At 42.7% G+C, this 27,894-nt stretch overlaps 1 protein-coding gene across 1 annotated transcript in view; it reads left to right on the plus strand.

The window, feature by feature from the left end:
* Window positions 1-9,180: 9,180 nt before the first annotated feature.
* FAT2 (FAT atypical cadherin 2) overlaps window positions 9,181-27,894 on the plus strand; it is a 105,936-nt gene continuing 87,222 nt past the window's right edge. The window contains exon 1 of the mRNA XM_048491112.1: window positions 9,181-9,303. The gene's annotated coding sequence lies outside the window, so the exon portion shown is untranslated. The remainder of the gene's footprint in view (window positions 9,304-27,894) is intronic.

A 27,894-nucleotide genomic window follows, 5' to 3' on the forward strand; every position in this document is an offset into this window, starting at 1 on the left:
CATAAAGTGGTATGAAACTGTTCAAAAGGAGCCAATTGTCAGAAGGAAGAAGAATGTCCCCAGTGCCCAGGCAGCCAGGAAAATGTTTTCCTTCCTCTGATTGTCATACATAGTTGATTAGTTCAGTAAGATATGGATAACGTGCATCTAAATGTGGAATACAGATGACATGCATCCCAGGACGCCAATGTGTCCAATTGTGTGGGATCCCTTCAGCTTGTCTAATGTGGACCAGTGGCATAGCACCAATGCGGCTGGGTGGGGCATGATGCTCTGGGTGGATCAGTGGAGGGGGCATGGCCAAGCTGTGGAGGGGTGGGGCATTCTGGGGTGGGGCAGGGGCAGACGGTGCCGCAGCATGACTTTTGCCCTTCCTGGCTTCTAAAACCTGCCAGTGGGGGGAGCAGTGGGGGCTGGCAGACTGGGCCAGAGAGACAGTAATTACTTTCCTGAGAGAAGAGATGGTCACTTGTGCCTTGAAGCAGGCAGTGGTGCATTCACTCCTAAAAAAACTTACTCTGGACTCAGGAGAGTTGAGTAACTACCATCCAGTTCCAAATGTGCCATTCATGAACAAGGTAAATGGACAAGTGGTAACTGGGCAGCTGTAAACACCAGGTCATGCTCTGGCCCAGCAAGGGCAGGGGAAGCATCTAGAGTGGGTTTTTTTTTAACAAATTGGAAAGGGGATAACCTCCCCAGATGTCACATTCAATTCAGTAAGTCTTCGAATATTGTATTATTTCCTTGAGAAGGCTCTGCCAAAGGCTTCCTGGCAGGGGAGTTCCTTCACTCCCTGCAGCCAGCCACCTGGTTCCCTCACCTAGCTTCATGCCACTGAGTTAGAAGAATCCTTCAGTTCTCTAGTTCATCTTACTGCTCCTTCCAGCTTCTAACTGTGGCCATCCTTTAATCCACTCCTAAGAGCTGCTCCCCACCCGGAAGCTGGTGGATGGCTTTAACTCACTGCCTGTCCACCAACCCAAGGGATCATCTTCCTTAGATAGAGCTATCTCTGAGCCTAACAGCCAAGCCCCACTGAGTCAGTGGCTTTAAAGCCAGACTCGTACAACTGGCTTGGCCCAGCCTTCTGCAGTAACTAACCACACCCTCCCGGGGTTGAGCCACTCTAGCTGACTCCCTGTGCTGCAGCAACTTTAGGGTTTCCTGAATGAAGCAGATCATTTGAATCCATTCCAGTTTGGTTTCAGGCCTGGCTATAGGACCGGAATGGCCTTGATCAACCTGGTCGATGATGTGCACTGTGGGATGGACAAGGGGAGTGTGACCCTGTGAATTCTCCTGGGCCTCTTAGTAGCTTTTGATATAATCAATTGTGGTAGTCTTCTGAACTGCCTTCAGGGGCATACTTTATAAAACGGTCCCTGGAGCAAGCCTTGGGTGTCACATCCCACCCCCAGAGAGGCAAGCAGGCAGCTGGGGGGTGAGTTGGCAGGAGAATAGCTGGTCCAGAGGCATAGCAAGGGGGGAAAGCGCCTGGTGCACCGGTGCGTCCTCTGCCCCCATCCAGCCCCAGAACACCCCCACCCTACCCCGGAACATCCCCGCCCCACGCACAGAACGCCCCCACCCCGCCCTCACCACAACCCCACAGAGGAGCACCCCCCGGTGCATTCCCCCCATCCCCTTGGCGCTACACCTCTGTGGCCACTCATTCTCACTCACTAGCTGTAGATCCAAGGTGCAGACGATTAGGACCAGCCGTAGCCCTGCAAATCTCCGCTGAAGCTCTACAGCTTGCAAACACACACACTTTACCAGACTACGACCACACAGCCTGGAAAACCCACAACAACTAGTTGAATGCAGCCGTGAAAGCCTTCAACAATACAACAGACTCTTTTGTTTTGTTTGATATACTTACAGTAACTGTTTTTGGTCCTTTTCTCTGGTTGTGTTGTATGTGTATATGTGTCTATATATTTTTATGGTATAATCTATCTATATATATAAAAAGCAAACAGTGACTTTGTTAGTCACTCCCTAACGCCGAAACGGCTGGACAGATCGCCCCCAAATTTTCACATGATGTTCCTCCCTGTTGCAGGCAGGTAATGGGACCTTCAAATCGCTGAAAGTCCATACCTGAGCCAGGTAAAACATCTTTTTCCTGGCGCACCAGGCCCTGAAGCTGGCAGTGTTTAACTGTCACCCTTAGAATGTCCGTGCAGCCTGTCTGTCTGTGGCCTGAGGGCTTAGAATGTTCGTGCAGATGGGCAGAGATGAGCAGTGAAAACAGTAAATAGGTAATACTGTTAGGTAATACGAGTGGAAGTGAAACACATACACACTTTGCCGTGTGAGACGTCAGGTGGGGTCCCCCCCTCACACGCAGGTAACTTTCACTCTCTGTGCCTCACCCACTGCTACCACACAATACACATCCAGCTCATCCTCACACACCTCACTCTGCCCTCCCTCACATCCAAACACCACTTACCCACTTCCTCACCCATATTCACCACAGCTCTCTTTTACTAAACGCGAGCTGGAGTTTGCCTTTTTCTTCTAAGAAAATCCACGGGGTGGGGGCAAACCAACACTTCTGGCTCCGCTTCTTTTGCACATGGCCATTTGAGAACCCAGGTAGCTGGCCTCGATCTGAGCGCCTCACCACCCTGCCTCTGCTGCCTGACTGGAATAGCCTCCTTGCCCCAGTTCTGCCTTACCCAAGCCAGGACTGTGCGTGTCAACCAGCCTCATGGACAGCAGGATTCACACTCTGGACAGTTCCATTGTGGAATGGAAGGGGTTACATTATACTAAAAAAAAAACAGGACACCACCATATAACAATGTGAATTGAAAAGGGAAAGAGGGATTCCATTTGACCACCCCAAAAGGCTATGCTTGGACCTGCATGGACATCTGTGTGGGTTGCGGACTGTGATGAGAAGGACAATTGCCACAGCAACGGGTGGCTGGGCCCCACTAGTTTTAAATATACTTCATTTTAAATACTATTTAAATGGTGAAATGCTTCAATGTTTTGATGTTCACTGGAAAGCCTTTCCTCAGGTGGAAAGGCTGCATAGAAATGTTTTGAGTAAATAGATCAAATATAATAGAACATAATGAGATGGGTGACATCCACATCCAGATGTGCATCCAAAGTTTCAATAGTATGTAGGCTTGACTTTACATTTGAATATGCATTTTTGACCCACATTCTACCCAATGATCAAAAGTTAACTGTGCAAGACTAGAGATTGGAAGGAAAGTTTTGCTATTTAATAGTGGCAAGCAATACATCTGTTTGCGTAATGCAATAAGGCAAGAATAATCTGATTACTGTTTTCCTTATCTGTATTCACCAGTATGGTATACCAGTGTGAATTCCCATACTTCGATGAAAGAGTTCTGGGAGACCTTGAGCCAGTTACTCTTAGCCTAATTTACCTCAAAAGGATGCTGTGAGGATAAAACAGAGCAAGAAAAGAATGATGTAAACCATTTTGGGTCCCCATTATAAAGAAAAACAAATTATCAATTAAGTTAATCTATTATAGGGGCTCACTGTACCGTACATCTGAAGCTACCAGCCATAGATGTGGGTGAAATGTTAGAAGCAGAAACTTCCAGACCATAGCCACGCAGCCTGGAAAACCCACAATAGTCAGGGTTAGCTTCATTTGTTCTCAGTGAGGTCATCACATAGCCAAATCTGATTGGTTGTATTACATTAGCCATTTATTTTATTTAAAATATATCATCCTACTTTCCCACCAAATTAGGCTCTCCAGGTAAGGAACAGTTAAAAGACATTATATTAAATTTTAAAATAAATAAATACATACACACACACATATACATTTACACAAGTTAAAACATAAACAGAAAGGAGAGTCAGCAAATGAAACAAATTGTCTTCACCCACTAGCAAAACAATGGGGATGATGAATCTCCTTAAAGAAGGAATTCCACAGCTTTGGTGCCATGATCAAGAAATCAAGTTACCACCTATAACAAGGCACCCCCTAGTCTCCTCAGCAAGAGAGAGAGAGGGTGTCTTTCTCACACACACATGTGTCTGCCAACTGCCTGTGCCCTGAGGGAAATTTTTGCTCCAAAATCTCTGACAGAACAGCTCTGACTGAGCAACTTTTTATTGTCAGAACAATAATTTTTAGTAATGTGGAGAGTTCATATTTTAGAGCTCATATTTCTCTTTCAGTTTTCCCACATATATTTTTTCTAAGAAGCTGCCTAAATAGTGTTTAGCTGCTCTTCCAGGGCAGGGCAGTATCTCTTAATGAAAGCTAAAATAACCTGTTGTCTTTCTGTCACAAACTAAAAGAAATGGCACTAGAGGCTTATAAAGTTCAAACAAGAAATTGAAATATTTTATCTACAGGAATGAGATTAAAAAAGCTAAGCTAGCAAAGGATTAAGGAGAAAAATATAGGTACAAAGGAAGCTGGTTTTAGAGAGACTATTATGTACAGAATTTTGTTTATTAACTTTTTCTGTTGATACAAATTACGGACAGGAATCTTTGTGCCTTCTTGATGATACTTTGACACTTGACAAAATAAATCTGTTACTTCAATATAGTTGTTACAGAGTTCTGTTTGGCTATCTAGCCCTTTCCCCAAGAATTTTACTTTTTACCCTCAGGTAAGTACTACACACAGTTCTTTGGACACTAACGCTAAGACAAACTCTTCCTTAGAGTGTCTCTCTCACATGGTACTTAACTTAGAAGGATGGGTGCTCTCCTTGAGGAAGCTCCAATTCTCTTTATATAACTTCCCTACTATCAGAAGCTTCACTGCCTCATATCTGCCTGGGGTTCTTCTTAGAGAAAAAAAATAATCAAGCCACCAATGTGATTAATCAGTGTAACTGTGGCCCTTTTCGCACAGACCAATAAATGTGGGTGAAAGGTGGGTTACATGAACCCGTCCTCATCCTGACCCATTTGCATGGTGGCACATCTTTTGTTGGGGTTCTTACCTCCCCCTGACACATAGCTTCACAGGCAGCCACGACTGACCCCCAGGGCCATGATACAACCCTTTGTCCCTGCGTGGATCCACAGATGTGAGCCAGGGACTAAGATCCAACTAGAGAATGACACCCACTTAACATGCCTCCTGCCCGGCCATTCAGTTGGCCATGGCTGTGAGGCGAGTTAAAACAAAAGATGCACAAAAATGGCAATTCTTGAAAAAACTGGGTTGAGAGGAGGGAATACAGAGTGGATCCATGTTAGAAGCAGGATCCATTAGAAGTTCCCCCCAACCCTGGTTTTATCCCACATTTAACATGCATTTATTGGCCCTTGCAGAAAGGGCCTGTGTTATGTTTAACTCCAGGAACTCTGGTACAGATTGCTTTATTGAACTCTGCTCTTCCTGGCACTTTATTCAGAGAAGGCCAGCCTACTCTGAACTGGCCCTCTGCTTCCAGAGAATTGAGCTAGTCCTGTGGAGTTGTAAATTAACCATCAGACTCTGAACAATCCATTGACTGTAAAAGTCCAAATGCTTGTATACGTTACACCACCTATCTCACCTGACTTATGGGGGGCACCCAAAGCAGGGCCTCAGAAGATGATGATAAGGATTGGGTAAGTTCATATGAAAGTAGTCTTCAAGGCATGCTGGTCCCAAGTTGTATGGGGTTTGAAGATCAATACTAGCATTTTGAATTGGGTCTGGAAGCTAATTAGAGGCCAGTATAAATTGAAAAGGTGAAAAGACTGGAGTGATATCGTCATGATCAGCATTCTTACCACAGCATTCTGTACCAACTTTATTTACTGGACACTCTGCAAGAGCAGTCGCACTTACAGATCACTGTAGTGATCTAATCTAGATATCACCAGGTCATGCACAACAGTGGTAAAATCAGAAAAGGCTGCAGCAGCTCCACCAACCAAAGATGGTGAAAAGCACACCAGGATACTGCTGCTACCTCCTTACCCAACAGGTGGCCCAGGTTCAGAAGCACACCAAAACTATAAACCTACAACACCATCCAGAACAAATTGCACCTCTGTTTCCCTCCCCTGGCTGTCTCTCCCTGGGAAAACTCCTCATGATTCCAGCTGGTGGACTGCACTGGGATTAGCTGCACGGGGCCAAGCAACAAAGTGGACACAGTTATGCAGTGAAAGTCTGCAAATACTCTCAGCAAGACCCAAAGCAGCTTATATAATTCTCCTTTTCTCCATTTTATCTTCACAACAACCCTGTGAGGTAGGTTAGGCTAAGAGTGTGTGACTGACCCAAGCAAGCTTTCATGGAAGAGTTGGGGTTCAAGCTCGGGTCTCTCAACCACAGGTCACCCACCAGGACTATGTATGATTCTTGTTCACTAATTGATTGCCAATAGCTGTGTTATAACAAAAATCTTTTGACTTTTTTAAAGGTGCTGAAGTAACATCAGATGGGGAACTGATGGTTGAGAATAAGCACAAAAAAAGTACAAAGTGTGGAAAATAATGTCTTTTCACTGTCATTTTCCCTTCTCCCTAACGACAATTAGCACCAAAAATAAAGTCTCAGAAAAATATGATGCAGTACTAGAGAATACTCTTTGTCAGATATTATCATACTCATGAACATCAGAATCTTATGCCTTGAAAATTGTGAAATACACATACTGCACTTGGCCAAATATGCAATGGTTTAGAGGTTGTGGGAACTTTTTCCCTGACTCCTGTGTCAGTCTGCTAATGCCCTGCAGTAAAAGATTTGATCCTTCTTGCCTTAACATGTCTAAACATAATGCCATTGTTGTTTGAAGTCAACCATGTAGTCTTCATTGTATGATTCCCTTCCACTTAGTTGGGAGTGTGACAGCTGTATTAAGACAGTTCCTTTTCATTTAAATAATCTTCATCTCTTCTCTAGAGAAAATATTTTTAAAAGAAAACAACAAAAGAATGAGAAAGGGAGAGAGAATACATTTCTGAAATAAATTTCCGTGCAGATTTAAAATCAGTTCTACTGAAAGTTTTCATGTGAACCTTACTGAAATACCAATTAAAAGCCACAATGCCTCCTTTGGATATGTTATTAAAAAAAGTTTTGAATTTGCAGCAATGGGCCTGGTTGGTTGGTAGAGACCTCTCTGTGTTTGCCATATTGCAGCTTCTGTGGCACACATCAGGTCCTCCCTGACATTCTAGTGAGAACAAGATTGGAGGCAGTAGGAAGGGTTTATGTGTGTTTTTTTTGCTTGGGGTCACCTGGGCAAAGTTCTGCCCAGAGTTCTAATACTGGGTTTGGGGTAAGAAGATCTCTAATTCCTAAACAAACTTGGAGAGAGTTTGAGTTTAGGTATATCAGCTTCTTTCTCTATTTATTTATTTATTTTATTGTTGTATTTATAAACCGCCCTCCCCCGAAGGGCTCAGGGCGGTGTACAGATAAATAGGTAGAGCACATTAAAATCGGTAAAACCAGATTCAAATAAACATTAAATAATGGCTCTATGTTATTAAAACCAACCCCATTAAAATGCAGCATTCTGACAACAAAATATATCAATGGCGTCCATCTACTAAATCCCCTTGGAGGAAGAAGAAAGGGGAAGGGACGGCATGGTCCATAGATGACATAGAAAGGAAGGGGAGGGGGAACCATCAGCGGCCGGCCTCCCCGAAAGCCCGGCAGAACAGCTCTGTCTTGCAGGCCCTGCGGAAATCATTAACATCCCGCAGGGCCCGCGTAGCTGGAGGTAGAGCGTTCCACCAGGCAGGGGCCAGAGCTGTAAAGGCTCTGGCCCGGGTGGAGGCCAACCGCATCATAGAGGGGCCAGGGATCACCAGTAAGTTGGCCTCTGCTGAACGCAGAGGCCGATTTGGGACGTATGGGACAAGGCGGTCCCGCAGGTACGGAGGTCCCAGACCGCGCAAGGCCTTAAAGGTCAATACCTTTAAGTTAAAGTGACCCCTAGAATACAATACTTGGTAGAATGGTTTCTTGCTATGGAAACTCAGAATTCTGAATAGTTGGTCATTCATTTTGGAGATAGGTCTCAAAATGCATACTCTCGTATGCTGTGTCATCTTTTCTCTTACCTGGGAATCTTTTGATTAAATTATACCCATAAAAGTCACCATGGAATGTCCTTTTAAAGATAAACCGGTGGACAATGAGGAACCCTGACAGTGTCATGGATGGATGTAAATGATGTTCTGGTGCAGAACAGAGGGGTTCAAATATGTACACAGGCATGAAGCTACTTGAGTGGTCTTAGAAAAGTTTCTACCATGAAGTTCATTAGCTTGACTTTAGGCAAGTCGCTTTCTCTCATCCAGAGTCCTCATAAGGATAAAACAGAATGTGTGTAAGTAAAATTGTCTGTTTTTATTTATACTCTGGTTGTATATTTTATATTCATCGCCCGGAGCCCTTTGGGGGAGGGCGGTATATAAACGCAATAAATAAATAAATAAATAAAAATAAATAAATAAAAGCGGCCCTATAGCATTACAAACTGATTGGGTGGAAATGTACTTTGGGAGAGCCCCCTACCAGTGACCAGCTCCCTATTCTAGTCTTCCCCCATTCAAGCACACTTGCCTTTTTTAGTTAGGACCCGCCATTATCTTAGTGATAAACCCGCTGTTAGGCTAAGCTCTCAGCCAAGCTCAAGCCCAGCCATGAAGCTCCCCTTGGGCCAGACACTCTCGCTCCTCACAACGTACGTCGCAAGGTCATTGCGAGGACAGAATAAACGCGGGGAGGACCACCAAAGTTGCCTTGAGATCCTCACAGGAAGGCCGGAAATCATGTAGATAGATGTGATTGATAATATTTGCATGTCCATACACACAGTGCATTTTTCAGTCCCTAGAAAGATCTTTCCCAGAGATGCAGCAGGCGCAGTTCGTTCCTCCAAGTCCCTGTTCGCCTCTTTTTCGCGCCCACACCCGAACACGAATATCTCCCACCCGCCAATTTATCTGCCCGCACATCACACACGCATAAACACAACCACACACTGACAGCACCAGGCAAGCCGTTCTCTCGAGTGCCCTGCGTGTTCAGCCACACACCTACACCTGCCTGCCTCCACCAGCCGGGGGAGGGCTCGGAGCGGGACTGCCCGCCGCCTCGGCTCCTCCTGCCACTTTCGGGTTGCCTGCAAGCGAGCAAGCGTGCTCCGTCTTCCTTGAACTTCTGGGAAGCCGCCTCGCCGGTGAAGGGGCAAGAGCAGCCATGCATCCCCCCCAGCCGGGCCGGCGCTGCGCACTGGCGGAAAGCAAAGCAGCCGGACAAAGGGAATGCCGATAAACGCCACGCGAGAGACTCTCCCGCAGCACCAGGTAAAGGTAGGCAAGGCGGCTTCGTCTTTGTACGGCGGATTGTAAGAAGCAGGCGTGGAGGATATGTTGGAAGGAACTTGGAGAAGGACTGCAGGGAAGCCGATGGGCCAAACCCAAATGCAAGACTGTTGTTGAGGGCGGGTCATGATTGCTACTGAACTTTTTTATGCATTGAAAAGGCAATGGGTGCAGGGACACGAGTCAGTTCTCCGCTTCAAACTTTAGGGAGTCTCCAGGACAGGCATTCTTGCTTCTTCCTGTCTCTCTGTGCGTATGCGCTGTCTAATTTGAACCAAGAGGTGAAACAAGTTTGTTTTTCCTTTTTTTAAAATGTTGTGGATCACACTTTCAAAGTATCTGGATTGGGTCCTTGAAACCCCCCCCCCCCCCCCCCCCCGCTTCCCTTTTAAAAATGGATTCTGGGCTTGTTGGTAAAGGTAAATGTTTACCTTTTTTAAAAAAAATGTTTACATTTTTTAAAAATCCAATGTAAATTTCCTATTGGGAAATGACAAAAGGATAACAAAATAATGGCCTTTATATTCCTGATTTTTTTTTTATGGTCTGCCTGAATCAAACTGGGATAAAGGGCCGAAGTCAGTCTTGGTGGCTTTGTGTTGTAAAGTCTTCTTTATTTGCAGTAAATTAGCTGGTTGCTTACTTATTCAGTCATTAAATAAGAAGCAGGTAGAGAAGGAGTACAGAACAGGGAGTGGGGGGGAGTAACAGTAGTGCATCACTGGGGCCAAGGCTGCAATTTGATGCATGTTCATTTGAGCGAAAACACCTTCAACTTCTAGGCACCTGAATTCTGAGTAAAAATATTTTGGGTCATATTGCAAGACTGTGAATGGTGAAATGCTGTGAGAATAGGCAATTTATATTTTCTTTCAGCCTTCTGCCTGCAATATTGAAATAGCAACACTGGCCTACTTTACAGGACAGTTATTAGGATTATGCATAGATGTATGGCTCAAGCTAGCCTGATCCTATGAGATCCCAGAAACTAAGCTGGTTAGTATTTGAATGAAAGACCACCAAGGAATACCAGGTTCATTGTGTCAAGGAAGGCAATGGCAAATCACCTCTGAACATTTGTCGCCTGGAAAATCCTAAGGGTTACCATAAGTGAATTGTGACTTGACAACACATTATTTATTTATTTATTTGTTGTTTCAATTTTTATATTGTTTCAATTTTTATACCGCCCGATCCCCGAAGGGATCACATTATGCACAGAGAGGTGTACTGATAAAGCTACCTGGAGTATATCAGTGCAAAGTACTAATATCAGCATTGGCTCTTCAGAATGCTATTCTGTATTGTTATTCTTCAGATTTTCCCTGCTTGAAAATTTCAGTTATCCAGAAAAATATGTCATGTGGTCAAAGGATGTGAGTTCTAGTCACAGTGTGTTTAAGGTTATAAACTGTAGCCCAAATCGAGTCACTTGGATTTAAGCCATCAGCCTGTATCCTACCATTCCACTAAGCCTACTCTTCCTCCTGCCTAAGGTGCCTCTCTCCAACTTAAGTGTCTCTTCCTCCAGTGGAAGAGTGATTAAAATTAGTGGCAAACTTTTTAAATTGGAGGAACTTCCTGCAGGCCAAGATAGAATACCGCCCATTGATTCTGACAGTGTAAAACCTGATTAATTCAGCTGCTTACTGAATTAAGTAACAAGGGTGTACCTGCCTAAATGCATATTCTTTTGAGAGGGAAAAGTTCAAGACATCTACAGAAATCTATTAATGATGGTGAACATAGTTTTTCACTGGAGCAGATCGAACTGTAGCGAAGACGAATAGTTGAATGTGGTAATTAAATCTTGCATGAAGTATGTAAAACAGTTTGTGACTGTATTTGTCTTTTAGTACACAGTTGCTAATAATATTCCATGATACAAGAATGAGATGGCAGGAGAAGTTGCATTACAGATTGTCTCTTTTTCAGATACGGATGTCTGTATTGACAAAGAGTGTGTATGTTTGTTAAAATATATGTTTATCCATCTTTGTGTAGCTTCAGATGCAGGATAGATTTTCATCTCTAAGTAAACTAGCCCTGTGTGGTTTAGATGTTGTTTGTCTTAGCACCCACAAGCAAGAAGAGGGAGGGGAAACGTGGAGGGTGGGGAGAGGTGGACAGTCATTTACTGCACAAAGGTAATAAACCTGAATCCACAGCAGCAGGACTTATCAGATAATCAACCTCCTCAGGGAATTTAAAGTGGATTTAGTGAAATGCAAGAGTCCATAAGGACAAAGATCAATTGCTCAATAGCATCTGCTGCCTTTTGGACAATGGCTATTTCAGAAGGGAACAGTGGTGCATACTGGACTTAACTTTGGTGGAGGGCAAACATGTTTAAACCCAGATATTCTGGTTTATTCTGTATGGTAATGACATTAAGGTTTTGATAATATAGTGAACTGTAGGAGTGTTAAATGAAAGCATGAATTCTGAATGACACCAGTTGTTTCTGCTGAAGGGTTGCTTCTTTGTAAGGGTGTTCCTTATTTTGAAAGATTATCTCCTGCTTTTGAAAATTACAATCCGCTATAGCATAATGGATATTTTTACACCACTTGCTGTCTTTAATAGTTTATTATCCACCCTTCCTCTAGCACAGGATTTCTCAACCTGTGGGTCGGGACCCCTTTGGGGGTCGAACAACCATTTCACATGGGTCACCTAAGACTCTCTGCATCAGTGTTCTCCATCTGTAAAATGGATAAATGTTAGGGTTGGGGGTCACCACAACATGAGGAACTGTATTAAAGGATCGCGGCATTAGGAAGGTTGAGAACCACTGCTCTAGCAGTTTAGAGTCCAGCATATTTAGCCTCACTGAAGCCAGTATGATAATTTGGGCTGAGAGAACAAGAGTTTGAGGTTTGCCCAAGGTTCTCCAGTGGGTTTCATAGCTGAGCAGGGATTTGAACAGGGCTTCCTACTTATAAATTCTCTAGCTTCTTTAACTATTGTACTGTATGGACTCACACTTGTTGCAATGTGCTCGTAAAACTTAGATCAAGTTTTGTTGCAAGTGTTTAATGTACACTTTGCACGTGATGGATTTTTTCATGTATACGTTTACAAATATAGGCCATAATCCATATTACCAGACCTAAACACATTGATTTCCTTGGGTTTAAGTACATTTAGCTCTCTCCTGAATGCCTGTGACATATTTACATACTGTAACATGCACTAAGGATCTGGGACTGTCTTGCGGCTTCCCACTATATGTGCATACATTTGCAAGCACATCACTGTCATAGAGAATGAAAAACTGGAGAAAGATAACAATATAGATTATTCAGATACTCATAAGGAACATAATATGCCATGCTGCCTTTTTAACGTGCTAAAAAACCCAATCACTTTAGTTTTAGTCATGTTGAAATCATTTGGCTAGCTTTCAGCACCATCGGTCTCCTCTTATTTGCGGGGCATTAGATAAAAGTGTTGAAATTGGGAGCTGTTTGGAAAGATGTTCATGAACCAACTGAGACCTGCTTTTGCACACATCCCTCAGGTTTATGCACAACAAGGGGAGGGGGTGAGATCCAAAGAGCAACTTGAGCATGTGCAGTGAGATTTCTGTTTTGTATTTCCCCTTTTGAAATCATTTCTTGTTACAAACTTGTTTTCATGTGCCGTGTGACATCTGAAAGGGTCCCTGTCTTGGAAATACATATACTGTGCCTTCTTGGGCAGGCAGAACTAGTGGCACTTTTCTTTGGATTTCATTCACCGAATATGCTTTAGTCACAGAGGAGTAGCTATGGCTCATTCCGCACACGCAAAATAATGCACTTTCAAGCTGCTTTCACAACTGTTTTTGCCATTCCGCACAGCTTCAAAGAGCCCTGAAAGCAGCTTGAAAGTGCATTATTCTGCGTGTGTGGAATGAGCCTATGTTAAAGCAAAAACACTAAACAGGACCAGATCCGTCATCTGATGCATGGTCTTTAGTTGGAAGATATATGTTAGGTAGGCCGACAGGAAAAAAAAAATTTAATCAGTAGGTCCAAAAGGTTCTGGAATCTGGACTGAACATAATGCATTTCATGGCCATTCAGTTCCATGGTTTACATATTTTAATATATAGCTGCGTGTATAATGCCAGCAAAGTTGCAGGTTAATGCATGGGTCCAAAGCAAAATCCCAAATCAAAAGCTACTTAGGCTCGATTTAAATAACAAAAAATAGTGTACAAGTTTTTGAGTTCTCTGGAACTTTCTTAAGACTGGTTGTTAAAAAGTAGAACAAGAAAGATGATGAGAATCTCTGATATTAATGCCTCGTTTCTAAAGCTTTGTTCACAAGTTATGGTGAGTATATGTAATCTTTGTATGGTGTATGCTTGGTTTAAAACAATAAGCAGCTTGAGTAATTTCCACGTTACACTCAACACAAGCACAGCATTGGCTCTTTCTTACAAACAGATGTACACAAATATTAGCTGTTTCAGATCAGATCCTCTGAAGATGCCAGCCACAGATGCAGGCGAAACGTCAGGAGAGAATGCTGCTAGAACACGGCCATACAGCCCGGAAACCACACAGCACCCAAATTAGCTGTTTGTGCCTGCATTCACACTAACACACGAACAGGGCTTTACAATATTCTCTTCCCCAGATAGACTTCACACATGTGGCAAAAACAGATCTCTTTGTCCACAAAAGTTTATGCAATAATACATGTTTTAGTAATCAAATTCTCATAAGACATTGTTATTGCTCATCCAGTAGTGTGTTTGGACACACAAAATGGCTGATGTGTACAGTATTTGGAAGTTTTCTATGAGAGCGGTTGTGTTTTCCTTACTTTAAAACTTTTCCTACAAACTGATACTTTTGTTCTGATAAGAGATTTATGCAGAAGCTGATTGGATGAGTCAGCCAAGTAAATAAATAAACATTGCCCTTATAAAGGGGGAATAAGGAATAATTAAGACACACCTTGAATTCAACAACTGCTGCAGGCAATGCATACATTTTACATTACACTCTATTGCCAACAGCTGTTGGCTGTAATACAAACAATACAGGACCATTCATGTCAGACCTTGGCTATAGACATGGCAATTGTTTTTTGTTTACTTGTATCTCTTTATGTGCATATAAATTGTATGTGTGTGAACACATGATATGTGCTTGTATGCACAGCAGCAGGTACACTTTAGCCTCCACTGAAACATGAATGTAACAAGATTATGAAGTAACCAACCTTTCTTGAAAGACTGGTGCTATTGTGTTATTAGAAAGAAACCCAATTTGGCTGAATAAGCAGACTTTGTTTTGGTCCCCTCCCCTCCTATACTCTTGTGGTTTTTCATAAGAGTAGGAGGGTAAATTACATGCAACAAAGAAGCTTCCCTCTTCTTGTTACTACAAGCTGTATGAATATAGAATGTTTCTGCTTATGTTTATTGAATTTTTAGACCGCTCTTTGCTGTTATACAGGCACAGGGCGGTTTAATACAATAAAAACAATATAATCGTCGAAGGCTTTCACGGCTGGATTCAACTGGTTGTGGTGGGCGTTCTGGGCTATGTGGCCGTGGTCTGGTAGATCTTGTTCCTAACGTTTCGCCTGCATCTGTGGCTGGCATCTTCAGAGGTATATCACAGAGAAAAATCTGAAGATGCCAGCCACAGATGCAGGCGAAACGTTAGGAACAAGATCTACCAGACCACGCCCACACAGCTCGGAAAACCCACCACAACCAACATAATATCAATCATGGCGCCCAAAAATATAAACCCAGTGAAGGATGGAATTAATAACATCTTAATAACAATACAAAAAAAGAAAAGGGAAAAAAAGAGGGGGAAAGAGGAAGGAAAGGAAAAAGGAATAAGATAAAGGGAAAGGGCGAAAGGGAGGTCAATTAAGATGGACAATTAGCATTGTGGACCTTAACCATAGGCCTAGTGGAACAACTCCATTTTTGCAGGCCCTGATAGATCCCCCAGGACCCTGTTCTCTTTAGATACAGTGTTCCACCAGGCCAGGGCCAGAATTGAAAAGGCTGTGGCTCTAGTTGAGGAAAATCAGACACTCTTTAGGTCAGGGACCACCAGTAAGTTATTATTTGCAGTATGTAATGCTCTTGGGGGGAGTGTATTGGGAGAGGTGGCCATGTGTGTACAGTGGTTCCAGACTTTGAATGTTAGTACCAAAACCTTGAACCTAATCTGGTACTCCCCCTGGAGCCAGCGCAGAAAGTATGGGGATAGGGAACAAAAAAGGGGTGAGAGAGAGGGGGCAGAGGCTGCCAGGGAGAGAAACGAAAAATGGTAATGGGGAGGAGAAAATATAGTAATCAGGAACAGCCAGGGGAAGACAAAGAGAAACAAAGAATGAGAGAGGGAATGGGGAAATGAAATTCTCCTAACAAGTCTTCACAGGTCCGCCACATGTAACATACTAATATTTTAAAATAGGCAAATTTTGTGATTCATTCCTATAGGTTCAATCAAATTAAATGCATTGTCAGTTATATTTAATATGCTTATTTGTGGCACTCAGAAAAGGCTTACTATGCCGTTAATAAAAGCTTTAATAAAGGCTTTAAAAGCTTCTAATGCTTTTCTTCAAAGTTGTTCTGAAATATCTGGAGAGGCTTTCTTCAACAATAGCAAAATAAATGAAACAGTTTGCATTATAAATCTTGCTTGTAGTTTTGTGGGAGGGGGGTTCTTTGTACCGGGTCACCAGACGGACTTAGATCAGGATGCCTTCAATCCCCTTATCATTCCAGAAGTGTGATTTTCAAATAACTTCACTGGTGTACAAGACTGTATCTCTAGAAGATTGTTTCCCCCCATCCATGCAATCATTTGGATAACCCACCACAATTTTGTTTGCAACGCTTCCTCCCCCACCTTTCCTCTTCCCCAGCAAATCTTCCTCATCAAAAACTTTTATCACTTCCCCCAAAATTTTGGTGAATTTAACACTGCCATCTTTTCCAAGTCAGTAGCCCCAATATTTATGCCTGGGATAAAAGTAATAGAAATTAGCAGAAAGGACTCATTAATTAAAGAACAGTGTGAGAGAAGACTGTGACTGAACGTCAGGATTTTCTCAATCTCCTAGAGCAGTGGTGGCGAACCTATGGCACGGGTGCCAGAGGTGGCACTCAGAGCCCTTTCTGTAAGCACATGTGCACAGAGTTCGTCATGTGGGGGGGTGGAAAATCACCCCCCCCCCCACATACACACACATCTAGGCTGGCCTGGGCATGATCCTTTATCTGGGAGTAAGCTTGGCTGCTGGCAATGGGGCTTGCTGCTGAGTAAACCTTCCTAGGGTTTGCCCATTCAAAGCATTGCACGGCTGCTTCACCAAGCTTACTCCTGAGTAACGTGCGCCTCGGAGCCAACCATTTTTTCTAAACTAAAACCTCAGTATTCAAGTTAAATGGCACTTTGCGATAAATAAGTGGGTTTTGGGTTGCAATTTGGGCACTCGGTCACAAAAAGGTTCGCCATCACTGTCCTAGAGGGCCAAGAACAACAAAGCCTCTGGAAGCCAAAGGCAGCATTCAGTTTCTACTTTGTGCTTTGCTTGCCATGTTTTCACATGTTTGTGCCTACAATTTTCAATTTGTTCATTTAAAAACATGTCATGAATATGACCAACATATGCTTGTAAACATACATATCATATAAACACATGCCACTTTAAAGATCTAAGTGCATTTCCTGAAAGCATATGGGACAAGTATCACCCCTCATCAGTGTGCATTCAACAGAAGATCATAGTCTACATGCATGCAGATGAATGCACACAGGGTTTCTCTCTCTGCAGCTGAGAACCCTGACAACCCCTGAACCCTGACATACCTGAGCCCTACATGCACATAGCTGAATGTACATGGGCTGATCTTATCAACCATGAGATATGGACAGGTCAGAGATGGGGCCAGAGACTGCTGCCATAGGCCAACTTTAAGGACTATACTTGCCAGGGAGATAGGCTGAACACACTTGGTGGCAACCCTGAGTTATCTAATGTGTAAAACATGCCTTTAGCCTAGTTATGAAAAATGTAAGGTTAGTTTTCCTAGCTTGTTCTTCATCTGTACATTTCCATAATGAATTAGGAAATCAAGGGTGGGTCAAAATGCATAGTCAGGAAGTTGTAATAGTTTTCATTCCATATCCCTGTGTTAATTTGTTATGTGAATCAAATTGAGAAAATATTATGTGGGTCATAAGTGGAAAAGGAAATGTAAAATAGTCCAGTCTTCCCTACTGATTTTCAGTGGAACACAGTGCAGAGTTAAACAGAAGGAATAAAACCGAAATTAACATGGGTACTAATCCAGCCAAAGTTAAGTACCTGTAATCACACAGTTAAATTGGAGTGGGGGAGAGAGAGTTCCAATCTATTTTTTAAAAACACAAATGGTTGTTGTAGGGAGAGGATCAATTTTTGATAGGAGTCAAAGTGCTGAACAAGAATTGAGCATGGGATTGACTCGTTCATTGAAATTAGTGGAAACGTAAAAAGTGCTTACCGGTAACTTGTCTGAATTGTGGCCACAATCTTAGTTTTAAAAGCCACCAAATCAAATGCAAATCCTTTTGATGGATGTTTAGGAGAATGTTGACCAAAACTGAGTTAGCCATAATAATGTGAATAGATGTAAATAATATGAACAATGTTATTGTAAATCACTATTTTTGCCTTAGCATTTTGCAATATTTATAATTTTATTTTATTATTTATAGTTCGCCTTTCTCACTATGTAAGGTAGATTATACAGTGTAGATCAAAACAATAAACAGAGTGGACATCAAACAAACTGCAATAAAGTTTGAATTGCAGAAATCTGAAACAGAATAAGGGGAATATCACCATGAGGAAAAGACGGGCAGCCCAATCCAAAGCTCCCAGCCCTCCATTGGGCTCTATAGGTCAACAGGGTGGCATAATACCAGACATCCAGCACCAGTGTTCCAGTGGGCAAAGGCCAGGTGGAAGCTAATGTCAGCTCCACCCCCAGCCACACCCCCAGCTATACTCCAGTAATGCTGGTGGAAGTGGCCAGGGTTCAGGAACGCTGATGTGGCACTCTGCACTGTGTCCACTCCCTGTGGAGGATGTCCTCTGGCAGATTGCCTGTCCGCCGGGGAAAGTGCCCTGAGAAAGGCAAATCTCAGGGCAGCCCTGCACCACCTCCATTGGTGGACCCACACACTTTTGGCCATCAAGTTGCAGCCAATTTACGGGAGCCCTGTAGGGTTTTCGAGGCAAGAGAGTTCAGTAGTGGTTAGTCATAGCCCGCTTCTGTGTAGCGACTCTGGTATTTTTTGATGTTCTTTCATCCAAATGCTGACCTGCTTAGCTTCTGAGATGTGGCAAGATTGGGTTGGCATGAGCTATCCATGTTAGCGCATTCTTAGCCATGTAGGAATGTCTTCCTGATTAATTAAGTTTTACGTAGTTCACAGAAGATGTCAGAAGAGTAGGCCATTCCATAGAATGCAACAGAAAATACCGGTTGTTGTGGATGAATACAGGCTTTTCAGATTAAAAGAAACCTACCATATTTATTTATATACTGTAAAATATGCATTGATCCAGATATTATCTCAGTGGGCATTTTGTCTGGTAGATTCTCTGGCATTTATTCAGTAGTTTGGACTAAAAATCGAAGCAGACAGGAGTCTGGGAGTTCCTGTACAGGGAACTACAAAGCATTTTGAATTTTCAGTGTCTGGTACACAGGATTCAAATTTTATTATTTTTTTGGTGAGGAATGAGATTTCTAAACTATGTCCCCCATAGAAAGCCATTATGATGACTGCCAGAACACATCCCTTAAAGTGAAATGAACTTATGTTTCTAGAAAATTATTTGCAATTAGGATTTTTAAAAGTTATTCTTTAATGTGCTTCATTTATACCCTGCCTTTCTCCAACGGGGACCCAAACAGCTTATATCACTCTCCTTTTCTAGCTTCAATGGGGACCCAAACAGCTTATATTCTCATGACAGTCCTGTGAGATAAGATAGACTAAAAATTGCCCATCATCAGGGATTGCCCATCATCAGAAAGGACATAGAAATGTAGGTCACTTATTTGAGGCCATTGTGTATGGTTTGATGGTGCTAAGATCTACCCCCCAGCTACCCCCCCCCCCAAAAAAAACCCTTCCTGTATTAGCTAAAGGAAAGCTATTTGAATCCACCAGCAGCTCAAGGCTGTTTCAACAGGTCATAGGTCGAGAAGCTGTTTGTGAGAAACAGGGTCTCCACAGGGATCTGTTCTGTCTATACTTATAATTTACACAATTGTATCAGCTCAAAAAAGGACCATCACAGTTGTGCAAATTGTAGTGACGACGTATATACAAAACTTCCAAATGAGTGCCTCTTGGCTACGATCCCACAGATCTTGAAGCACTTCTGAGGCACTGGTGCTATTGCTGTATCTGAACTGGCTTGAGTAACAATTCTGCACTCTCTGGGCAATACAACCCCAGGCAAGAACATTCCTAAAATGCTAAAGCTTCTCTCATTCTGAACATGCGCAGTCAAGGCATGCATGCACAAGTGGAGCAGTAACATTTTTGCAGGCAGTCATCTATCATTTACATCTTTTTGTTGCCATTGGGTCAAGTTCTTCTGATGGCAATGTGAATATCTGAATTTTTGTTTTCTTTCTCAGAAGTAGCTGCTGTTGCTGCTACTCCCCTTCTGTTACACTTCCTAGATAAAGACAATGGCATCAGAGCAGGGGCCCTTCCCGGTCTCATCAAGAGAAGCAAACAAAGATGTCTGGAGGAGGCTTAATGAACCAGAATACTGAAGGTCTACTCCATACTTCTTGTAGCAAATGTGCACTGTTGTTTTACTGGCAGAAAATAGAGAAGACTTGAAACAACTACTCCTGAAAGTTAAAGGAGAAAGTGCTAAACATCAAGGATACAAAATTATAACTACTGGAAAATTACTCAATTCTAGGGTGGACAATGAGGAAATTTCTATTTCTATTCCTTGCCTCCATCATCAATCAAAAGGGAAACTGCAACCAAGAAATCAGAAGGAGATTGAGACGAGGAAGGGCAGCTGATAAGGAGCTAGAAAAGACCCTTAAGTGTAAGGATGTGTCACTGGCAGAGGCAGAGGCAGAGGAGCGAGAGGGAAACTGTGCCCGGGGCACATGCATGCCTTGTGCCCCTGCCGTGGCGTTGCCCGCCCCCACCACACCCCCTTGACAGCCCGGCTATGCCTCCTCCCAGGGCATCGTGCCCCCTCATCCCATGGGCACTACACCACTGGTCACTGGCAACCAAGATCCAGGGCGGAGCGAGGGGAACTGCACACTTGTGCCCTGTACCCCTGCCATGGTGCCGCCCGCCCCATAATGCCCCCATAATGCTCCGCACAAGGGCGTGCTAGGGGCATCATGACCTCCTGTCCCATGGGTGCTACACCAAGATCAAGTAATTCATGCCATAGTGTTCCCTATTACTATAATGGTGTGGAAGCTGGGTAATGAAGAAAGCTGAAAGAAAGAAAGTAGATTCCTTTGAAAGTGGTTAAATAATGAGAAGTTTGGAGACACTAGAAAATACAGTAATGCTAGGAAAAGTTGAAAGCAGCAGGAAACGAGGAAGGCCCAAGATGAGATGGACTATATAAAGGAAGCCACGGCCCTCAGTTTGAACGCTCTGAACAAGGCTGTTAATGATAGGATGTTTTGGAGGAGATTGATTCATAGGGTTGCCATTTAACACAACATACACATGGTTGTTTCCTATAGTAAACCTTTAAAATAAAAAAAATATATAGTTGCTGAAGTAGGTTTTCCGGGCTGTGTGAAGTTGTGGTCTGAAGATCTCTTAGTTCCTGAACGTTGCTTGTAGGTATCTCTGTGGCTGGCATCTTCAGAGGTGTATCACAAGATGATACAGAGGTGATACACCTCTGAAGATGCCAGCCACAGATGCAGGCGAAACATTAGGAACAAGATCTACCAGACCATAGCCACATAGCCTGGAAAACCCACCACAACCAGTTGAATCCAGCCGTGAAAGCCTTCAACAATACTTTAAAATATGGATAACACATCTTATATATAACTGTACTCTCATCTGATGGGAAATTCCTGAATAATTGGGGGTGAAGTCTGCAGAGGACGGGGTTTGGAGAAGGGAGGGACCTCATCAGGGTACATAGAATTGTGCCATAGAATTGCCCCTCCAAAGCAGCAATTGTATCCAGAGGAACTGATCTCTGGCACCTGGAGATCAGCAGTAATTCCAGGAAATCTCCATCCCCCACCTGGAGGTTGGCAAGACTATGTTATATGTGTGTCCTCCTTTGGTCCTGTAAACTGGACTTCCTCTGGAAAATCTGTGTCCAAAATGTAGTTCCCAAGCACATGAAAAAGCAATTTGGATTAGTACCAGAGGTGGGATCCAACCAGTTCTCACCACTTCTCTAGAAGTGGTTACTAATTTTTTCTGAGTGCCGAGAAGGGGTTACTAAAGCAACCTCCCTGCCCAATAGGGACTTGAGGTGCGGGTGTGCAGCTGCGCCACTGTTTGAATCCCACAACCATCAGAACCTGTTATTAAAATTTTTGGATCCCACTACTGATTAGTACAGTGGTACACGAGGAAAGGTGGTGTAAGGCTTCCCCAATACAACGTTTTCCTTTTGTGAAATGGGCCAGAGGAACCACTAATTGCTTGGCTGGGAAAACTATATTGTCGGGCTACAAGTATACTAATGAGCTACATACGATAGAGCAAATAGGATTTCCCAGGTGCCATTTCCAGTCAGGAAAATAATACAACAAAAGGAAAAAAACCCAAAATAAATTGAATTAAGAACCAAAGGCAGTGATTAAGACGGTGATTAAGACAATAGGAACATATGGGTTCAATATTTGTAAGTTAAATGTAAACAAATATTGGAATATAACAATATATTTTTTTAAAAGCATATCTTGGCCCAAATAGTAGCCTCACAAATGTACATAAATACAAAAGATCATTACTGACCCTGACCAGTTGCATTCAGCTCTGTGGCCTTTCTAAGTGGTCAAATTATATGGTAATCATACAGAAGAGCTGCAGACATTACAATGATACAGTCATCATCTCAAATCTGGAAAAAGATAAAATGTTATGGAAATAAAATAAAAAGTAGAACAATGATTGATCATTGAAATTGAAGTATTTTGGAACAATAAGCCAAATGTAATTAATTTTACATTTAAAGGAGCAGCAGTGGCGTAGGAGGTAAAGAGCTCATGTATCTAATCTGGAGGAACCAGGTTTGATTCCCAGCTCTTCCGCCTGAGCTGTGGAGGTTTATCTGGGGAATTCAGATTAGCCTGTGCACTCCCACACACGCCAGCTGGGTGACCTTGGGCGAGTCACAGCTTCTCGGAGCTCTCTCAGCCCCACCTACCTCACAGGGTGTTTGTTGTGAGGGGGGAAGGGCAAGGAGATTGTAAGCCCCTTTGAGTCTCCTGCAGGAGAGAAAGGGGGGATATAAATCCGAACTCCTCCTCCTCCTCTTCTTCTTCTTCTTCTTCTTCTTCTTCTAATAATAATAATAATAATAATAATAATAATAATAATAATTTACTGCCACTAGTTTGCATTTAGTAAATTACTAGTACTACTAATTGACATTAATATTTTGCTACTACTAATTTACATTCACCTCAGCTAATTTTACACTTGCTCCAACTACTAATGCTCAAGGATCAAAGGCAGAGGTATTGATATCAATATCAGTATCAGTATCAACTAGATCTTACCTTGGTAATCTTAGTGTAATTCACCACTTTTACAAAGGCCAATCAGAATCTAGAACACTATATTCTTATAGCACCTCACATTTCTATTTTCTCTTTCCCATCCCTAAAAGGCCTCATAGTCTCTTCCCTTTCCCTGCTTCCTTCTCTCCTTTGCACCATTAGCCAACTTATCTTTATTTGTCCCCCCTGTCTTCAGCAGTTCCTCCTTCCTCCCCAAGGTAGCCTCTTCCCAGGAAGACTCTGGTCCACTCCACATGGGCCATTAAACATGGGTTTAGAATGGGGGAAAATCCGTTTGGAGGGGCATTTTGCACAGATCCCGCCCCTAAAGCGAGTCTACCCCATGTTATTTTCCCCAAACTGGGTTTTTTGAGAATCGCATTATTCGTCTTTTGAAAAATCCCGAGTTGCAGCCACTTGCAAGCAAACAGCCAGGCAGGAGGCTCTTTATTCAGCTGGTTTTTCCTTTTTTTTATTTTGTGGCTTACATCTTGTTGTACAAATTTAGCAGAGTAGCAGAAGAGAAGACCAACACACAGTTACTGGTTATATAAATGAGTTTACTAACTATTTAGGGAGGGTTACATGGAAAGAAAATAAGAATACTTTTCTATACTAGCACTATACTTAGTCACATAGTGACTACCTCATGTGGTCACATCATGGTGTCTAAGAGAGCATGGTTTCTAACAAAGAAACATACTTTACTTTATAACTTTTGCCTATGTGACCAGTGGCACGATGCCAACCAATGCTGACCAATAGCTAATCAATAGACTGGTCATAAAACCATGACTTTAGTAACTAATTAACATACACACAATTAACTCTTTCATGTCTGAGTTGTAACAGACACTTAAAAATTCCAACACATCTGCCTGTGGTGGAATGGTACCATCTGCAGGTGCAGATGGTAGTATTGTGGTATCATAAGATGTCAGCATGGCTGTGGGGGTTCATTTGTGCATGCCTGCATAGCTAAGCATCAGTGGGAGGTAAATGGGTGATTCCCCAGTACTGGGGTGTAGACGTACACCTTACTAGCCACCTCTCAACGTGGGTCAGAATTTTGGGGTCACACACGACTCAGAGGCAAAAAGTTGCTTAAAATATTTTTTAAAGATTTATTGAGTACAGAATTTCTTCAACAAACAAGAGTACATTGGCATAGCCCACATACAGTCAATTGCATGAGAGCCAGCAGGATCAAAATAATTGAACCAAAAAAATCAGCAAATAAAACATATCCATAGTAGCATAACTTTTAGTTCCAAAGCAAGCAGGAAAAAAAATTATACTTGATAAGCTGTACCTGGCAAAATTGACAGTGTGGTCATATTTATAGCTGAAGGTGGGAAAAAAGGTTAAATGATATAATATTGAAAGACAGTTATAGAGAAGCTAAAGATCAGGTGACTCAAGCAGACCAATCATGCGTAAGTGCCAATTAGCAAGAACGGTTGGTAAAATTCATCATTGTTATCAGGTGCAGGACTTGAAAGGGCTTGTTGAAGTATCAACTGTTAGGAAAACTTCCCACAGTTGGGCTGTGACCTTCAACCAACTGCTACTCAGTATCAGGTCAAGAGAGCTGGGAGGAAGCCAAAAGATATGTAATAATTTTGAGAACCACTTCATCAACAACCTGTTTCAAAATGGCTTCAGTCAGGCTAATACAGACAATTTCTCCACAGGGGACATCTGATTTTTAAAGCTACAGGTGCTACTGTAACTTTATTTTGATGTTTTCATCCCCCCCCCCCCCGGTGCAATTTTTAAAAGAAGATTTAAGATTTTTCTGAAAACCTGGGGCTTTTGGTAAAAAGGTCTGTCTTGTCTGTCCAGTGTCTTCTTTATTATCCACATTCCACATTGATCCCTTGACCATGCTGATACATATTTTGGTTCCAGTATCTTGGCCATTCTGTCATTTAAAAACTTTTGTCCACATCTGGAGAACTAGAAATGTGTTTTCCAAGCAAGTTGTCCATTGAGTTTCATGGTCAAGTGAACATTGGCCTTGGTCTCTCTAACCTTAAGTATTATACCACAAAGACTTCTCATAATATGCTGATGACACCCAGCTCATGTTCACGATGGAGGGCAGCCCGTCTTCGGCTCGTGGAACTCTCCAGCGTTGTTTGGAGGCCATCGCTGGTTGGTTGAGAGTGAGTTGGCTGAAGTTAAATCCTACAAAGACGGAGGTTCTGTGGCTGGGTTGGTGGGAGCGACTGGTAGATTTTGCCCACCTTTGCTAGATGGCAAGGCTCTACATTTGGCCTCGTCTGGACCCGGCACTATCGCTGGAGATCCAGGTCACTCAGACAGCTCAGACAGCATTTTACCATCTGTAACAGGCGTGGCAACTGGCCCCATATCTCTTCCGCTCTGACCTGGCCACGGTGATCCATGCAACAGTCACCTCCAGGCTTGATTATTGTAACGCGCTTTACGTTGGCCTGCCTTTGACTGTGATCCGGAAACTTAAACTCATACAGCATGTGGCAGCCAGGCTCCTTTCAGGTACATCTAGTTGGGACAGGATAACACCAGTCCTGTACCAACTTCACTGGCTGCCCATTTCTCTTCTCTGGGTAGCTTGGTGGGGTGAGGGTGATTTTCCACCCCCCACGTGATGCATTGGGGGCCCGCCCAGGCAAATGTTCCCACATGTCCTCGTTGCAGCTATACTACTGTATGTGTCCCATCAGGGAGGACTAAGAAGAAAACAGTGACTGGGAGAAATACAAAGTCAGGAAACAAGCAAAGGGTAAATGACTGTCCCAGCGAGGTGCCCCATTTCACAGGGACTGGAGAAAGTGGATCCAGCTCTTTGCTCCCAGATGTGTTCTGCCCCATACTCACACCTGCTGGTTTGCCTTTCATGTGGTCCCTGCTCTCATCCCTGTATCCTTGCTTCACCTCTCACATGCACACCCTCCCCTCGCCCGTGCACCCTCATCTCACTCGTCTCACCTCTCTGCCTCTCTCACACATTCTACCCAGTCTCACTTGTTTTGTTTCTCCGCCTCTCTTCCGTGTGCTTCCCAGTCTCACTAATCTCATCTCTCTGCCTCTCTTGCACGTCCTCCTCAAGCCAAACCTGTAAAATATTTACCCACAACAATGTACTAATGTGCTATGGTGCATCATTTAAGAACCACTGGTCTCTCAATAAGAGTTCTCTAACACAAAATATTAGGCAGTTAGTCTGTTGAATACAGTGAACTCTTGGGATAGCAAATACTCCAAGAGGGCAGGGTCAGAATTCAACATGACTTTGACTGTTTAGAGAGCTGGGTCCAAACTAACAAAATTAATTTCAACAGAGAGATATGTAAGGTATTACACTTAGGCAGAAAAAATCAAATGCACAAATATGGGCGACACCTGGCTTGACAACAGAACATATGAAAGGCATCTGGGAGTCTCAGTAGACCACAACCTGAATACGAGTCAACAGTGTGATGTGGCAGCTAAGAAAGCCAATGCTGTTCTGGGCTACATCAATATGAATATAGTGTCTAAATCAAGGAAAGTAATAGTACCAATCTAATCTGCATTGGTTAGATTTCACCTGGTATACCGTTTTCATTTCTGGGCACCATAATTCCATAAGGATATTGACAAGCTGGAACTGGTCCAGAGGAGGGTAACCAAAATGGAAAAAAGGTCTGGAATCCATGTCCTGTGAGGAGATACTTAGAAAGCTGGGTAAGTTTAGTCTGGAGAAGAGAAGGTTAAGGGATGGCATGAATATTTGTTAAAATATTTAAAGGGATGGCATGCTGAAGAGGGAGCAAGCTTGTTTTCTGCTGCTCCAGAGACTAGGACAAGTAATGGATTCAAACTATGAGTAAAGAATTTCCATGTAAACATTAGGAAAAACTTTCTGACAATAAGGGCTGTGTGACAATGGAATATGCTACCTCAGAAGATGGTGGAATCTCCTTCTTTGGAGGTTTTTAAACAGAGGCTGAATGGCCATCTGTCAGGAGTGCTTTGACTGTGTGTTCCTGCACAGCAGAGGGTTGGACTGGATGGCCCTTGTGGTCTCTTCCAATTTTTTGATTTTATGATTCTAATATCTGGTCACAAATAAATTACTATTTTACAGAATGCAGAAGCAGTAACAACAACTGACGGGCAGTAGATTATATTTTTTCCCTTAGAAACATCTCTTCATATGAGCACAACTTGTTGAGCTATCTCAGTTCATTTCAGTGGAACATGCAGAAAACAACTTTCTATAGGATTTTGTTCCTTGGACCATATTAGCATTTACACCACAACTCTTAGCACAACTAGTAGTTACATCACAATTAGAGTCCATCAAATAAAATGGAGCATACTCCCAAGAAAATGGGGATAGGATTGCAGTCTTAGAGAGATATTCTGCACTGACAATGTCAATTTCTACACTGTCATTTATACAGCATATTTCTGTGTGCGCTTTGTTGCTGATCTCACAGAGAATCAAAGAAAAACATATTTTTATGTAAGCCTTACAGAAAATGTTGCATATGTGTGCTCTCCATACTCTAAATGGGGTAATTAGCCCCGCAGGATAGCATATAATTACTTATAATCAGAAATATTTTTCATATTTCAAAGACATTTCCCTCTAGAACCTCACCCTTCTGGTAGTCTGTACATTTCAGGAATCTCAAATGGGAATTTAATTTAGGTTCACCAAGATGGCTAAGTTAAAATACTGAACTAATTAAAAATGTGTGGAGACTCTTGTGAAGTCTTTAAGAGAAAATTATGAGAAAGGCCTGATT

Source organism: Sphaerodactylus townsendi, linkage group LG03 (assembly GCF_021028975.2).
Source record: "Sphaerodactylus townsendi isolate TG3544 linkage group LG03, MPM_Stown_v2.3, whole genome shotgun sequence".
Lineage (NCBI taxonomy): Eukaryota > Metazoa > Chordata > Lepidosauria > Squamata > Sphaerodactylidae > Sphaerodactylus > Sphaerodactylus townsendi.